This window comes from Lissotriton helveticus, chromosome 11 (genome assembly GCF_964261635.1).
Source record: "Lissotriton helveticus chromosome 11, aLisHel1.1, whole genome shotgun sequence".
NCBI classification, from domain to species: domain Eukaryota; kingdom Metazoa; phylum Chordata; class Amphibia; order Caudata; family Salamandridae; genus Lissotriton; species Lissotriton helveticus.
This window is the reverse complement of record NC_136072.1, coordinates 1077887909-1077903186: the sequence shown is the minus strand read 5'-3', so window position 1 is coordinate 1077903186 and position 15278 is coordinate 1077887909. Positions and strand designations below refer to the sequence as shown.

Below are 15278 nucleotides of genomic sequence, written 5' to 3'. Positions count from 1 at the left end.
TCTGCATCTGTTAATCTAAGGAGTTCCAGAGCATCATTGCACAATACAAAAGGTGGACACATTTCTTATTAGAAATACTTCCCATGAGGTATTGCTAGGGTATCTATTCTACTTGAAGGAATCTGCGGCTAGTAGTCTCTATCAGATGTACGAGTTACTTACCTTCGGTAACGATGTATCTAGTAGAGACAATTCTAGCCGCAGATTCCTTCACGGCCCGCCATTCCTCCCCTATTCTGCAAGGACCATTGGGTTGGTCTTCGGTACTCGCCTCCCGGTGGGGGCTGTGTCTCCTGTGAGTGCCTTCTTTGCTCTTAATGGGTGGCTCCGTCTGGGGGCGGTTTATTCCTCCTTGGTTCTTTGGAGGATGGGGTTCAGGTGCCCTGCTGCTCTGGCTACTCCAGGTTTGGGGGGGATTGCTTTCTATCCCTGTCGTCCCTCCCTTTTTTCCATTGCTATCCTCTGATTAAGGGTCATCTGGCCATGTTCTGCCCTTGTCCCTTGTGGGTTTTTGCCCTTTACTTTGGGATGGCTTGGATGTTTGTGTCCCTGTCTGTGTTGGGACTAGTCCTCTTCCTTGCTCAGGTTGGGGGTGGTGGGTTTCCTACGTGTACCATGTCCTTATGCATGTTCCTTGCCTCCAGGGCACAGAGGTGGGAGGTTGTCTGTGTGCTGACAGGGTGGTGGCGCAGGGCTCTGCTTCTTCTTCTTTCCCTGCCTTGAGTTCTGCGGTGTGACACTACTGTGATGGTGGTGTAAGTCACCGTTTCTTCCCAAATTTTCTGCTTTTCGTACACTTCCCATGCTTCCACAGTTTTTTTATCTGGTGGTTCCGCGTTGTGGTGTGGAAAAGTTCTCAGAAGAAAACTGACGTAGGTGCGCTGGGGGCGGGTCTTATGTGACCTCGCTGACGTCACGTGCGCGGTTGACTCCTGGGCGGAGTCGCATGATGTAGTCCTGCCCCCGGCGCGCAGGGATGCTGTGGCAAAAGGTTTTCCGGATCCAGTCTCACGCCTGGGGATAATTCTACGTGAAGGAATCTGCGACTAGAATCGTCTCTACCAGATGCATCCTTACCGAAGGTAAGTAACTTTTACATCAAGCAGATTTTGCTCATGTCACCACTGATACTGCTCCTCCCAGTCCACCAACCCTGTGGCATGAACCCCCAACCCACTTTACTTTACCCATAGCAGTACACAACCACCGTGTTGGAGGCAGGATCATACATTTCTCCCTTGGGTAGCAGTCCGTCACATCTGCCAGATTATCCAGCAGGGTAACATTCTCCCATTTATTTCTGATCAACCACAGCTTCCTCCTACCTTAGAGCAGTTTTCAGAGGAGCACTGATCCACCTTGCTGCAAGAGTTGCAGACCCTACTGGCCAAACGTCCATCAAGAGAGCACCTGCTTTGGAAATAGGAATGCCATTTCCTTGTGCTGAAGAAAGACACAGGCCTTTGGCCTGTTTTAAACCATCAACCGCTCAACGACTTTCTAGGGAAGGACAAACTCAAAATGCTCACACTGGCCCATGTTCTGTCTGCCCTGGATCCGGCCTGCTGGATGGTTGCCTTGGATCTGCAGGACACATACTGTTCGAGGCATATGAGCTGCAGATCGTACACTATGCATTAGATCGCCACCTGGTGTTGGGCTCGGATGATTGCAGGTTGTTGTCTTCTTGGAGAAGTCTTTGTAGTCGCGATATAGGTGACTCCTCCCTTGGACAATACTGCGCATGGGCATCGGCTCCATCCTCAGATTGGTTTTTTCCGCCACTGGGTTCGGATGAAAGTTTCTCCGCTCCGGCTAGAAAAACTTTTTCAGCAACTTTGAAGCACAAAAACGTCCTACAACTAATATCGACATCGAATTTACAACTTTCAACGCCACCGACTCTATTCCGGTTCATCGACGTGGGCCGCTGGGCCTATCTACGCCGTGCGGCCTACACCACATGGAAAGAACTCAGTTCAAAAGATGCCCGGTATGTCGAGCAAAATTTCCACATAGCGATCATCACGAGGTCTGCAAACTCTGTATATCGCCAGATCACTTCGAGTCGACCTGCACAGCTTGTGCATCCTTCCGATCGAAAAAGACCATCCGGGATTGGAGGGCCCGTCGACACGAGATGAGGAGATCAGCCCCAGCACCGGAGGATATCTTCGATGACGAGGTTCCGCTCGTTCCAGAAGAGGATTCGCCTGATCTCCAGATCATATCAGGGGCAGAAGACTCAGACGACTCGATTCCATCACGTCAACCCGTGAGTGCCCCTGCCCCTGCACCACATACACTGCCCAAGCCAAAGGCAAAGGTCAGCACTCCGCCCAAAGGGCCCAGTCGAGACCAAGTACGTCCTCCTAAATCCCAGCCTTCGAGCTCGGCTCCGAGGAAAACAACTACGCCTTTAGGTGCTTCGGCACCGAGCAAACCACACGTGCCGATTCCACCACCTCCATACGCACCGAAGCCCAAAGAGCCTTCGGCAACGAGGCCAAAAGACCCTTCGGCACCGAAAGCGAAAGATCAGTGGCACCGAAAGCGAAAGATCCTTCGACACCAAAGCCTAAAGAGGTACAGGCACCGAAAGAAGCTCCGACTCCGAAGCCGTCGACTTTGGAAACTAGAGACGGAAAGCCAGCGTCCGACGCCACAAAGTCGACGAAACCAGCTTCCACTCCGAAGACTCCCGCTTCAGTGCCACAACCCACAAGGCCTGATTCCGAGGTTCCTAAGTCCTCGGACACGCCTGCAAAGCCGAAAACAACACATTCGGCACCGAGAACTTTGCCACAGGACGCTGTAACACCTCCCAAGGCAAAACGCTCAAAACAAACTCTGTCGGAACCGAAAAAGTCGACGCCGAAGAAGGTTGTAGAGGAAGAAGAACTGTTTAAACCAGATCCTAAACAAAAAAAGATCAACATAAACCCCTAGACTGGACATGTTGGTGCTATACCTCATAAAAAGAGACCAGCAGAAACACCACCTCCACCTGTGGTGCTTGCTAAAAGGAAGGACTGTGCAACTTCTCCTATGCACCCTCCATCTCCTGTATCTCCTTCCTCTCCCTCCTTACATATCACCTCAAATCTCTCCTGTCCCCTCTCCTGCATCATCACATTCACCACAAACTGATGAGGAATATGACATAGGTGGTGGAAAAGATCCACATGCAGACCCAAATACATATCCTTTAGATGAGGATATCTATACTTTTCCACCACATAATGTGCCTGACGTCCCTGATCCACAGTTATACCCGTCAGAACCTTCTCCTCCAGAAGACAGCATTGGTTTTAATCACCTCTTACACAAAGCTGCTCTCTACCACAATGTCACAATGCACTCTGATGACACCGAGGAAGATTTTCTGTTAGATACATTTGAGTCATCACACAGATCTACTCAAATTCTTCCCATGATCAAAGGAGTCATTAAACATGCTCCAGAGATATTCAAAGATCCTCTACGCACTAGGGTACTAAATCCAAGAATAGAAAAGAAATATAGGCCTGCACCCTCTGACCCAACCTATATTAAAGGACATCCTCCACTAGACTCTTTAGTAGTGTCCAATGCAAGAAAAAGGGCGTATTCACAAACTTCTGTTGAAACGCCCCCACCTGACAAAGAATCCAAAGTTATTGATGCGTCAGGTAAAAGAATAGCTGCACAAGCTACAAATATATGGCGCATAGCAAACACACAAGCCCTTCTCTCACGTTATGACAGAGCTCATTACGACCAATTAGAGACACTACTACAACAGATCAATATAAAGATCAGGCAACAGAGCTCAATCAAGCGGGCAAATAATTGAAAATGCTTCAATAAAATGTGCACTAGATGTCGCAGACACAGCAGATAGAGCCGTAAATACTAGTGTCATACTCAGAAGGCATGCGTGGTTGCGCATTTCAGTGTTCAAACAAGAGGTGCAAACCACAATTTTAAACCAGCCTTTTGATCAAAACCAATTATTTGGCCCAGAAGTAGACACTACACTGGAGAAAATGAAAAAAAACACAGACACTGCAAAGTCTATGGGAGCTCTACAGTCCACACTGACTAGAGGTTCTTTTCGTCGCTCCTTTTATAGAGGAGGCTCCAAACAAACTGGAGCAGATACCACAGCATCTTTCAAGACGCAAACACAAACATCCTCCAACAAAGGGTATTTTAGAGGAGGATACAGAGGCAATATTAGCAAGGGAAGAGGCCGTGGTAACAACAACAATCGCTCCTCTTTCACAACTAAACAGTGACTTCCCTCTGCTCCCCCAACAGCATTCCACTCCTGTGGGGGGCAGATTAACACAGTTCCTGCCTGTCTGGAACTCCATCACAACAGACAGGTGGGTGAGACAGATTATCCAACATGGCTACTGCCTAGAACTTACAGCAACCCCCCCAAACATACCACCCAGGCAGCGTCCTATGTCTACAGATCACCTGACTCTGCTTCAACAAGAAGTTCTAGCACTTCTACAAAAGGATGCTATTCAACTAGTCCCATTAGAGGAACAAGGAACAGGGGTTTACTCGCTGTATTTTCTAATTCCCAAAAAAGACGGGACACTAAGACCAATTCTGGACCTCAGGCCCCTCAACTATTACATACAATCAGATCATTTTAATATAATCACTCAGCAAAAAGTGCTCCCACTACTGCAACAAGGCGATTTCCTTTCAACGCTAGACCTGAAGGACGCCTATTTTCACATTCCAATACATCCTGCTCACAGGAAGTACCTACGGTTTGTAATACAAGGACAACACTATCAGTTCAAAGTCCTTCCGTTTGGTGTCACAACAGCACCACGGGGGTTTACAAAGTGCTTAGCAGTAGTAGCAGCACATCTCAGAAGACAACCGATACATGTCTTCCCTTATCTGGACGACTGGCTCATAAAAGCCAAATCATTCCACCAATGTGTACAACACACACAGCAGACAATTCAGCTGTTGCACAACTTAGGGTTCACGATCAACTACACAAAGTCGCACCTAGAGCCTTCGCACGTGCATCAGTATCTAGGAGCTACCATAAACACATCTACAGCTCTAGCGTATCCCAGTCCAGCCAGAATACAGAGCATTCAAGCCTTAGTCTCCACTTTTCAACTCCAAGCAAGGGTGTCCATGAGATTAATAGGCATGATGGCATCTTGCATATTCATTGTGCCACATGCAAGACTGTAAATGCGTCCATTACTAGAATGTCTGGCACAACAGTGGAATCAACTCAAGGTCAGCTCACAGACCTGGTGTTGGTAGACAGCCGTACGCATCGCTCTCTGCAATGGTGGAACACCAAAAACTTGACAAGAGGACGGCCGTTCCTCGAGCCTGTTCCACAAATAGTGCTCATAACAGACGCATCCTTCTCAGGATGGGGAGCCCATCTCTTACACCATACTACTCAAGGTCAATGGAACAACCAACAAAAACTGTTCCATATCAACCATCTGGAGCTGCTAGCGATATTCTAAGCACTCAAAACTTTTCAACTTCAAGTACAGAACAAAGCTGTCTTAATCCGGACGGACAATATCACAGCAATGTACTATATACAAACGCAGGGGGGGGGACACACTCTCTGCAACTGTCCCAGCTCGCACAGAACATTTGGAGATGGGCCATTCCTCAAAACATATATCTGTTAGCGGAACACCTTCCAGGAGTTCACAATCAGATAGCGGATATGTTAAGTCAGCAGTCACAACAGATTCACGAATGGGAACTACATCCACAAGTTCTTCAGCCATTCTTCCAATGGTGGGGGCATCCACACATAGACCTGTTTGCCACCCACGAAAATGCAAAATGCCCAACCTTCGCCGCCAGGTTCCCACACCCACAGTCCGAGGGCAATGCACTATGGATGAACTGGTCAGGCAGATTTGCATACGCTTTTCCGCCTCTTCCCCTCATTCCACTAGTGTTGCGCAAGCTCAAACAACAGTCTCTCAAGCTCATACTAGTAGCTCCCACATGGGCACGCCAACCGTGGTTCACCACACTACTAGATCTCTCTCTGGTTCCACATCAAAAGTTAAAGCTCACACCCTCGCTGTTAACACAGAACCATGGAGAAATCAGACACCCAGACCCAAACCAACTGAATTTGGCGATCTGGCTCCTGAAGTCTTAGAGTTTGGTTATCTTAACCTGCCACCAGACTGTATGAATATCTTTAAAGAGGCTAGGAGACCCACTACTAGAGCGTGTTATGCCACCTTTTCACCTAAACCAATCTGTAGAGTTACCTGTGTTTTTCCAAAACCCAGACTCTGTAGCAGAAAGAGCCTTACACACATTAGATGTTAAAAGAGCTCTGCTATACTACATAGATAGAACTAAATCCTTTAGAAAGACAAAACAATTGTTTGTATCTTTCTCTCCTCCGCACAAAGGCAACCCTATTTTTCTAAAGGTGGGATTGCCAGGTGGATTGTAAAGTGTATACAATAATGCTATCAAAAAGCTAAACATACACTAACAGTTCCTCCTAGAGCACACTCCATTTGCAAACTAGGAGCCTCTATGGCTTTCTTAGGAAATATACCATTAGAGGACACATGCAAGGCAGCAACATGGTCTACAGCACACACCTTCACTAAACACTATTGCGTTGATGTGCAAGCCAAGCAGCAAGCTGCAGTAGGCCAGGCTGTCCTTAGAACACTATTTCAGACTACTGCAATGGATACAAGCGACCACCGCTAGGGGAGACACTGCTTCACAATCAATGCATAGTGTACGATCTGCAGCTCATATGCCTCGAACGGAAAATGCTACTTACCAGTATGCATCTGTTCTTGGCATGTAGAGCTGCAGATTCGTACACGCCCTCTCGCCTCCCCGGACTTGTATCCATTCCATTTCTCATCTTACTTAGATGCACACGCATGGACATCCCTTTTTTCTCTTCACTTATACTAACTCCATCATTTCCCATCATGGCGAAAAACAATCTACGGATGGAGCCGATCCCCATGCGCAGTATTGTCCAAGGGAGGAGTCACCTATATCGCGACTACAAAGACTTCTCCAAGAAGACAACAACCTGCAATCATCCGAGCCCAACACCAGGTGGCGATCTAATGCATCGTGTACGAATCTGCAGCTCTACATGCCAAGAACAGATGCATACTGGTAAGTAGCATTTTCCTTCATGTGCCTACCCTGCAGTCTCACAGATGTTACCTGCTGTTCTAGGTCTTTCCAGGAGTATTATCTGAAAGAGTCACGTTAGTGATAGATTCCTTACCTTAGAATATCCCCAGGCGTCGGACCTGATTCGGAAAGTTTTTGCTAGCAGTACCCCTGAGACCCTCGTCAGTAGGTGGCGTCCTGCGGCTCCGCGTCCGTCGCTGGCGTCGTATGCGCCGAGGTGATGTCATGGAGACTACTTATGCACCACCCACCCATGTGACGTCATTTCTTTCTTTTTCTGCGCCAGCAAGCGCAGATCCGGGGAGAGCACATATCTAAGTCACTTTTTAACTGCTTTTTGAGACTTTTTTTTATCACCCCTTGTTTCTCCTGGTGCACGTAGGGATGCCTGGATTTAAGTCCTGCGGGCCTGCCGCCGTAATGTGGCGGACCCCCACGATGTTTGCCTCTACTGCCTGGAGACTGATCACGACTCCAGGGCCTGCCAAGCCATGGCCCCGAAGGCCTTGAAAGAGCGGTGCTGGAGGTCCGGTATTTGTCACACAGCCGCTCCGGGTCTAGGGGCAGTTCCCGGGACTGTTCGTGGGACCGAAGTCATTCCACTCTTTTCCCGGTTCCAGGACCATTTCGTTCCTACCTGGGACCCGCATTGGGAGGCGGCCCAGGCTGGATCCGGACGGCGCCGTTATCAGCGTCGTTTCCAACGCCATTTGTCCCTTCTCCGGCTCCTCTTCTGCTGCCTCGACCAGCCCATCCTGCACCGGAGGCGGAGGAGGACTGGGAGGGGTCTGAGGACCCTCTTGCCCGGCAGTTTGACTCCGAGTAGGATTGGGTGGACGACCTGGAGGATGCAGGCGACCTCGACGTCTCTTCTGACCCGGGGTTTGCCTCTCCCCCGCCTATGATGGTGGAAGGTGCTTCCTACACGATGGTGCTCCGTCAGGCTGCTGAGGCCCTTAACCTCGACCTCCCCACAGTGGCACTCAAAACTAACCTCCTCACCGAGGTGCTCCAGACGGCGTCTACTTCGTCAGAGCCGTTGCTTCCCTTCAATGACGCCCTTACCAAAGTCCTCTTGGGCACTTGGTCGCGGCCGGCCACGGGGGCCCCTGTGGATAAGAATGTCGCCAGACGCCAGCGCATTGCTAATACTCCTTTCTGACCACTCATCCCACACCTGAGAGTCTGATCATCCAGGCCTCGACATCGCAGAGTGCCTTTCCTACGACCCCACGCCGATGGGTGGCAGGATCTGCCACCACCGCCCCCACTGGCGCGATAATACATCAGACAAGTGGGTGCTGCAGATAATCCGCAAGGGTTGCTCCCTTCCCTTTCAGGCCTCCCCTCCAGCCATGCCACCTTGGTGCCACCGTATGTCTGGGGATTATTTGGTTCTTCTCCAACAGGAAGTCACGGCCCTCTTGGCCAAGGGGGCCATCGAGTGCATTCCCGGGCAGGAAGTAGGGAGTGGTTGTCATTCCCACTATTTTCTGGTTCCCAAGAAGGACAAGGGGGGCCTGCGCCCCATCTTGGACCTCCGGGACGTCAATCGCTTCCTCCGGAAGGAGAAATTCAAAAGGCTGACTCTGGCTCAGGTCCTGGCTGCCCTCGATCCTGGAGACTGGATGGTAGCGTTGGACTTGCAGGAAGCTTATTTTCACATCCCCGTCCTGCAGGCCCACCGGCGTTACCTGCGGTTCAAGGTAGGCCACGAGCACTTTCAGTTTACCGTGCTCCCCTTCGGCCTTACCAGCACCCCACGGGTGTTCACGAAAGCGATGGCGGTGGTCGCAGCTCATCTGCGCAGGTTAGGGTTTTCAGTCTTCCCCTACCTTGACGACTGGTTGTTGAAGGCGGGCTCGCCCCAGACAGTCGTCCGCCACCTCCAGTCTATGGCCGACCTCCTGCACCTGCTGGGGTTCTCCATCAATGTGCCGAAGTCGCACCTGTGTCCCTCTCAGAAGCTCCTCTTCATCGGAGCGGTTCCAGACTCAGCGCAGTTTCAGCGGTTATCCCGGGTTTCAGTCAGAATGACCCTGAGGCTGCTGGGCCTCATGGCCTCCTGCATCCTGCTGGTCGATAATGCCAGGTGGCATATGCGTGCTCTGCAGACATATATTAGTTATAGATTCCTTACCGCCCCACCCATCCTCCCCGTTCTGCGAACTGACTTCTAGAGTTAGGGACTCCCTTTCAGGGTCCTAGTTTTGTGCACCAGTGGTCAGTGTCTTGCATGGCCCTGCGCTTCTGTTGTGGAATGTTGTGTAAAGAACTGACGTCAACATGCAGGGACGGCGTCTAAGTAGATACAGCGGCATCCCAACGATCACGGCGCCAGCGCCGAACGCAGAGTCGACTGACACCACCTACCGACACGCAGGGGTACTGCTAAGGAAAAAAGTCTCCAGATCCAGTTTGACGCCTGGGGGTAGTTCTAAGGTAAGGAATCTATAACTAATATATGTCTCCTACAGATATATTGTTACCAAATGTAATTAACTTGTTCTTTAAGCCTACGAGGAGGGGGGCAACATCGGACCCAGCATACACTGATACAGAAATAGTGGGGTGTGGCGGCCCTACAGACCTGACTTAGGCTATCCCCAGCTGCAAATAGCAGAGAAGTACTAACTCCAGTGGGTGGAGTGGGGAGTCGGTGTTGGACCACACCATAAGACACAAAAAGATAGGAAGGCAAAATCCAGCACCCGAGGTTACCCCCGGTACAAAAGGGTTGTGCCCAATTGTCGACTAACCCACCGAAATCAGCAGGAGGGAGTCACACCTGGGGAAACCCGACAAGCTGGGCAGGGCTCATCACCCTAGAGCAGGCGGTGGGGACTACCCGACCAAATCCAGGCCTCTCACAGAATCCACGTGGCTTACTAAGCCCAGAAATGACGGGAGGAATAAGTGGAACATTCAGGGTAACTCCTGTTCTGGTACTGTTATGGGAGGAATAAGTGGCCAGGCCTCACTACAAACAAAACTAGTCAAATTTGCATGGCAGAAACTAAAAAAATCAGCGACGGACGCAGCCCAAGCACAGGCCCAATCGCCTATAGAACGCAGAGACCTTACCTCCAAGATATTATGACTGCCATAAACAGTGTGCATACTTCATTGGAGACTAGATTGGACTCTGTCTCGACGGAAGTCTCCCTGGTCAGAGCTGATATACGCAAAATGGAAACCAGAATCATGGAAGCAGAGAATACAATCCATTCTCTAACCAGTGATACCGCGCAATTAAAACAACAAGTCAGTGACTTCCAAACCAAAAGTGAGTTATTGGAAATCCAACTCATGATTACGAAGGCAGGGCACGGCACCTTGGAGTGCCAGAAAGAGCGGAGGGACCAGCGGCAGACCTATTTGTAGATCTAATTATGAAACACCTACAACCACAAGGCCTCTCAAACTATTTTTTACATTGAAAGAGCCCATAGGCTACGAGATGGGAGGCCAAAACCACGCCCCCCCAAGGCCTATTCTGGCACCAGTATTGAACTTCTGTGATAGAGCCGTTATTATACAAACAGCTCACAGTGCTCTGTCCGTCAGTTATGAAAACAGCATCATAACGTTCTTCCCTGACTTCAAACTAAAAGTACATAGACTACGATGCAGTTTTCTGGAAGTCAAACTGGCCTTAAGAGAAAAAGAACTTAAATATGCCATGTTAATTCTGGCCAAACTGAGTAGAAGCGGAAGGCACCAACTGGGAAACAAACACAGAACAGGTGGCACCGAAAAAAGCAGGCTCCAGCCAATATTAGAGACAAGAGCTCGGCAGAGGATGAGCCAGACAAGAACCTAAATGAGCACTGAGGAAAAGCAACAGGGCGTAACGAGAGGTGGAAACATGAGTAACGCAAGCCACTAGACGAGATCTGAGTGGGACAATGACAATGAATCTATCCCTGTGCACTGTACTGACCATGAGTGGGACAAAATGGACAGCTCCACACTCTAGACACCAGAAGCGAGAGATACCCAGCACTGAGACCAGGCGATCTGTTCACTATCAGACAATTTGCATGTTTCACTAATGTTTGTATATGGGATTCAGGGTGGGAACTGGCCCGCGTTTTACCCTCTTAGAAGGGAGGGCAATAGGCACTCTGCAATGTGGGGATGGGGGGGGCGGAAAGTTTGCACACCGTCCAGCAGGGAGAGGGGTCGGGATTGTTCGTTTCATGGGGGCGGGGTTTAAAGTTTAGTTACAGTTCAGTCTTCACAGCAGCGGGAGGAGAAATCTCATGCACTCAGTCACACATACCACCTAAGGAAACCAATCCAGTAAACCAGGACTCGCACAGAGCAGAAGGGAGCTGTAAAACCCAGCGTATAGACACACAAATATACCCTACCATATATGACGGATAGCAAAAAAGGGGCCACACTACAAATCCTCACGGAATGTAAATGAACTGGGAGACAAACTTAAATGAGGGTTAGTGCTCCAATACCTCAAACGATAGGCACCAGAAGTAGTATTGATGCAGGAAACACACCTGGTTGGCAACACCTGCAAAGCTCTGGACAGATGGGGATATAAACTAATCGCGCATGCAGGGTTCACTTCGGGTTCCAGAGGGACGGATATAATCATACGCAAAAGCTGGCCCCTCATAATAGAGAGAATGTGGACAGATACTCAGAGCAGATTCGCGGCAGCAACCGGAACATAAGAAGGGAAACCAATTAGTTTGTCGGCATATATTCCCCCAGCGATGCAGAAAACAACCCAAGCTGATATCTGCAAAATCATTCTAGACCTTCCAACAGAAGTCCTTCTGATGTGAGGAGAACAAAACATGACAATACACAACCAGATGGACCGATCTATCCCCCCCCCCCCCCCCCCCCCCCCGACAGAACCCACATGTGCGATCACTACAAGCAGACTTTCTTTCGGCCCTTGACCTAATGGACATATGACGTCACATCAACCCTCAAGTGCGCCAGTACACATTCCACTCAGGAGCCCACAACAGCCAGTCATGCATAGACTACATACTTACACTAACAAATGATATCCACTACTTCATGGAGGCAAGATGTATGGCGTGAGGCATATCAGACCACTACCCAGTTCGCGCCAAGATTGCATTGGACACGCCTACCACACGGAGAGCTCTCGCACTCAATCCATGGTACTTGCAAATCCCACAAGTCAAAAAAGAGCTACTACAATACACAGACACATACTTCAATAAAAAATGTTGCAACAGTTGAATCGCCCCTAACATTCTGAGAGGCATTCAAAACAGTAATCAAGGGCCAAGCGCTCTCACTCATAGTGGGATATAAGAGAGAAAAGAGGGCAAGGATAGTAACATTGGAGGAAGAGATATTAGAAGAGGAGGCGAGGATAATAGAGACATACAACTAATCTGCTAGGCACACCCTAAACAACCAGAGATTAGACTACATGCAGTTGGTGTCAGGGGCAGCCACAGCTAAACACATGACATCACAACATAGAATATACTAAATGGGAGACAAAGCAGGTAAACTGTTGGCCTGGCTTGAAAAGTGTGAGCAGACCCACCGTTGAGTGCCGCCCTTGAACACAGGTCAGGGAGAGACCTTGAGAGATACGCAGGAGATAACATAGGCCTTTGCAACCCATTTCACCAAACCATACACACCCGCAATCACAACAACAGCGGATGACTCCCATGACTTACTAGCAGACATCCCACTGACCACTTCATCCCTCGAAGACTGGGAGACCTCACCAAGGACGAAGTACAGTAGGCAATACGGAGTGTACAATCAAGGAAGGCAGCCTCCCAATAGAATTTTTTTTAAACTAACTGCGTCTAGAATAACACCCTTTCTCAGAGATAGGTCCTTGAAAAGCCGCCAGAAAGGCTCACTGCCCTATGACCAGAGATTGGCCTTGATAGTGGTAATTCACAAACAAGGCAAACCGGTGGAAGACTGCAGTTCATACCAGCCCATTTAGTTGCTAAATGCAGAAGCAAAAATCCTGGCGAAAATATTAGATACACAACTGACTTCTATCATCTGGAAGAGACACGTTAGTGAAAGATTCCTTACCTTAGAATAACCCCGGGCGTCAGGCTGGATCCGGAAAAGTTTTTCTGCATAGCAGTACCTCTACGCGCCAGTAGGTTGCGTCCTGCAGCTCCGCGTCCGTCACTGGCGTCGTAGGCGCCAAGATGACATCACGGAGACTACTTATGCGCCACCCATGCGTGCTGACGTCGGTTCTTGCTTTTTCCGTGCCGAAAGCGCAGATCCAAATTGAGCACGTTACCTTGGTAATTTTTTTATCACTTTTTTGAGACTTTTTGTCTCCTTTTCTTGTCTCCTGGTGCACGTAGGGATGCCCGGCTTTAAGACTTGTGGGTCGTGCCACTGTAATATGTCGGTGGCGGACCCCCATGATGTCTGCCTCTACTGCCTGGAGCATGACCATGACTCCCGGGATTGTCGGGACTGCCATGCCATGGTCCCGAAGGCATTATGGGAGCGGCGCCGGAAGTTGCTGGAGGTCCGGCACTCCTCTCACCGCCGCTCTGGGTCTAGGGGCCATTCGCGGGACCGGAGCCGTCGCTCCTCGGACTCTAAGTCTTCACCTTCAGATTCCGGTAAGCAACACCATAAAAAGAAGTCAAAGAAGCGTGTTCGCTCCCCGACAACCCCCCGTTGCTCACCGGAGGCGGAGGTGGGGGACTCCTCCAGAGCCTGGGAGTCCCGCGGCCTACCCGCTATACCCAGGTCCGTCGGCGTCTCCCGAACAGGTGCTAGAGTTTCTTGCTGCCATGGACCGCATGTCTAGGCCTCGGGCTCCAGCTGGCACTCCTGTGGGCCCCGTGGTCCCGATCCTGTTGGCCCGGCAGCACTGCCTGTGGCGCCAGCCCCGGAGCCACTGGATCCCGCGCCCTTGGCTTCGGCACCTCCAGGTGCAGCACTGCTGGGTGCCATTTATTCCGCCCATACCCCGGTTCCCATACCATTTTGTTCCGGCCTGGGATCCACTTTGGGATACGGCTCCGGGTTGGCGCCGCTTCCGGCACCGCTGACCCCCTCTCCGGCCCTGCCGCCGAGGCAGACTCCTTCTACCCCGGAGCCGAATGAGGACTGGGACGCTCCGAGGACCCCCTTGCGCGGCAGTGTGACTCCGAGCAGGATTGGGTGGATGACCTTCAAGATGCGGGTGAATTCTGTGTCTTCTGACCCGGGGTTTTCCTCCCCGTCGCCTACTATAGAGGAAGGCGCTTCCTATACAATGGTACTGCGGCAAGCCGCGGAGGCTCTCCATCTCGACCTCCCTACGGTGGCCCTTAAGACCAACCTCCTTACTGAGGTGCTCCAGGCGGCGTCTACGTCGTCGGAGCCGCTGCTTCCGTTCAATGAGGCCCTTACCGAAGTCCTCTTGAGTACTTCGTTGCAGCCGGGCTCGTGGGCTCCGGTGGATAAGAACGTCGCTAGGCGATCCTGGTCATTCAGGCCTCGACGTTGCAGAGTGCCTTTCCCTCGGGTCCGCCATATAAGTGGCTGGACCAATATGGCAAGAGGTTGTTCTCCTCGGTCAGTTTGGGGTTGAGGTTGGTTAATACCGCCTGCTTATTGGGCTGTTACTCCCACGCAGTGTGGGATTTGGTGGCAGAGGTTCTGCCTCAGTGCTCTGAGGAGGTCTAGGCTGTCCTTTCCCAAGCGATTGCGGAGGGCAAGGATGCTGCGAAGTTTGTCATCAGGTGTGGTTTGGACACCGCTTATTCGTTGGGCAGGGCAATTTCAACGAAGGTGACGCCTGGTTGCGTTCCACTGGGTTCTCACCCGATGTCCAGAGCTTGCTCATGGATATGCCCTTTGATAGCTCCCGTCTCTTTGGCGACAAGGCGGACAATGCCCTGGAGCGCTTTAAAGACTCGCGCGCCACAGCCAAGTCTTTGGATCTTTCCACGAAGGCCCCTGCCACGTCTGGGTTACGTTCCTTTCGTGGCCAGGGTTAGGCCTCCCAAGCACGTTTCTCAACTAAGCCTGTGCAGAACCAGCCCCAGCGTGGCCGCGGCCGTGGCTTCTGCAGGGGCGGGTCTGGT

General features: G+C 50.7%; 1 protein-coding gene across 4 annotated transcripts in view; it reads left to right on the top strand.

Moving 5' to 3' along the window:
- The window catches only part of CIT (citron rho-interacting serine/threonine kinase), a 1315032-nt gene that overhangs the window by 1255672 nt on the left and 44082 nt on the right, over window positions 1-15278 (top strand). The gene's annotated exons all lie outside the window — the stretch shown is intronic.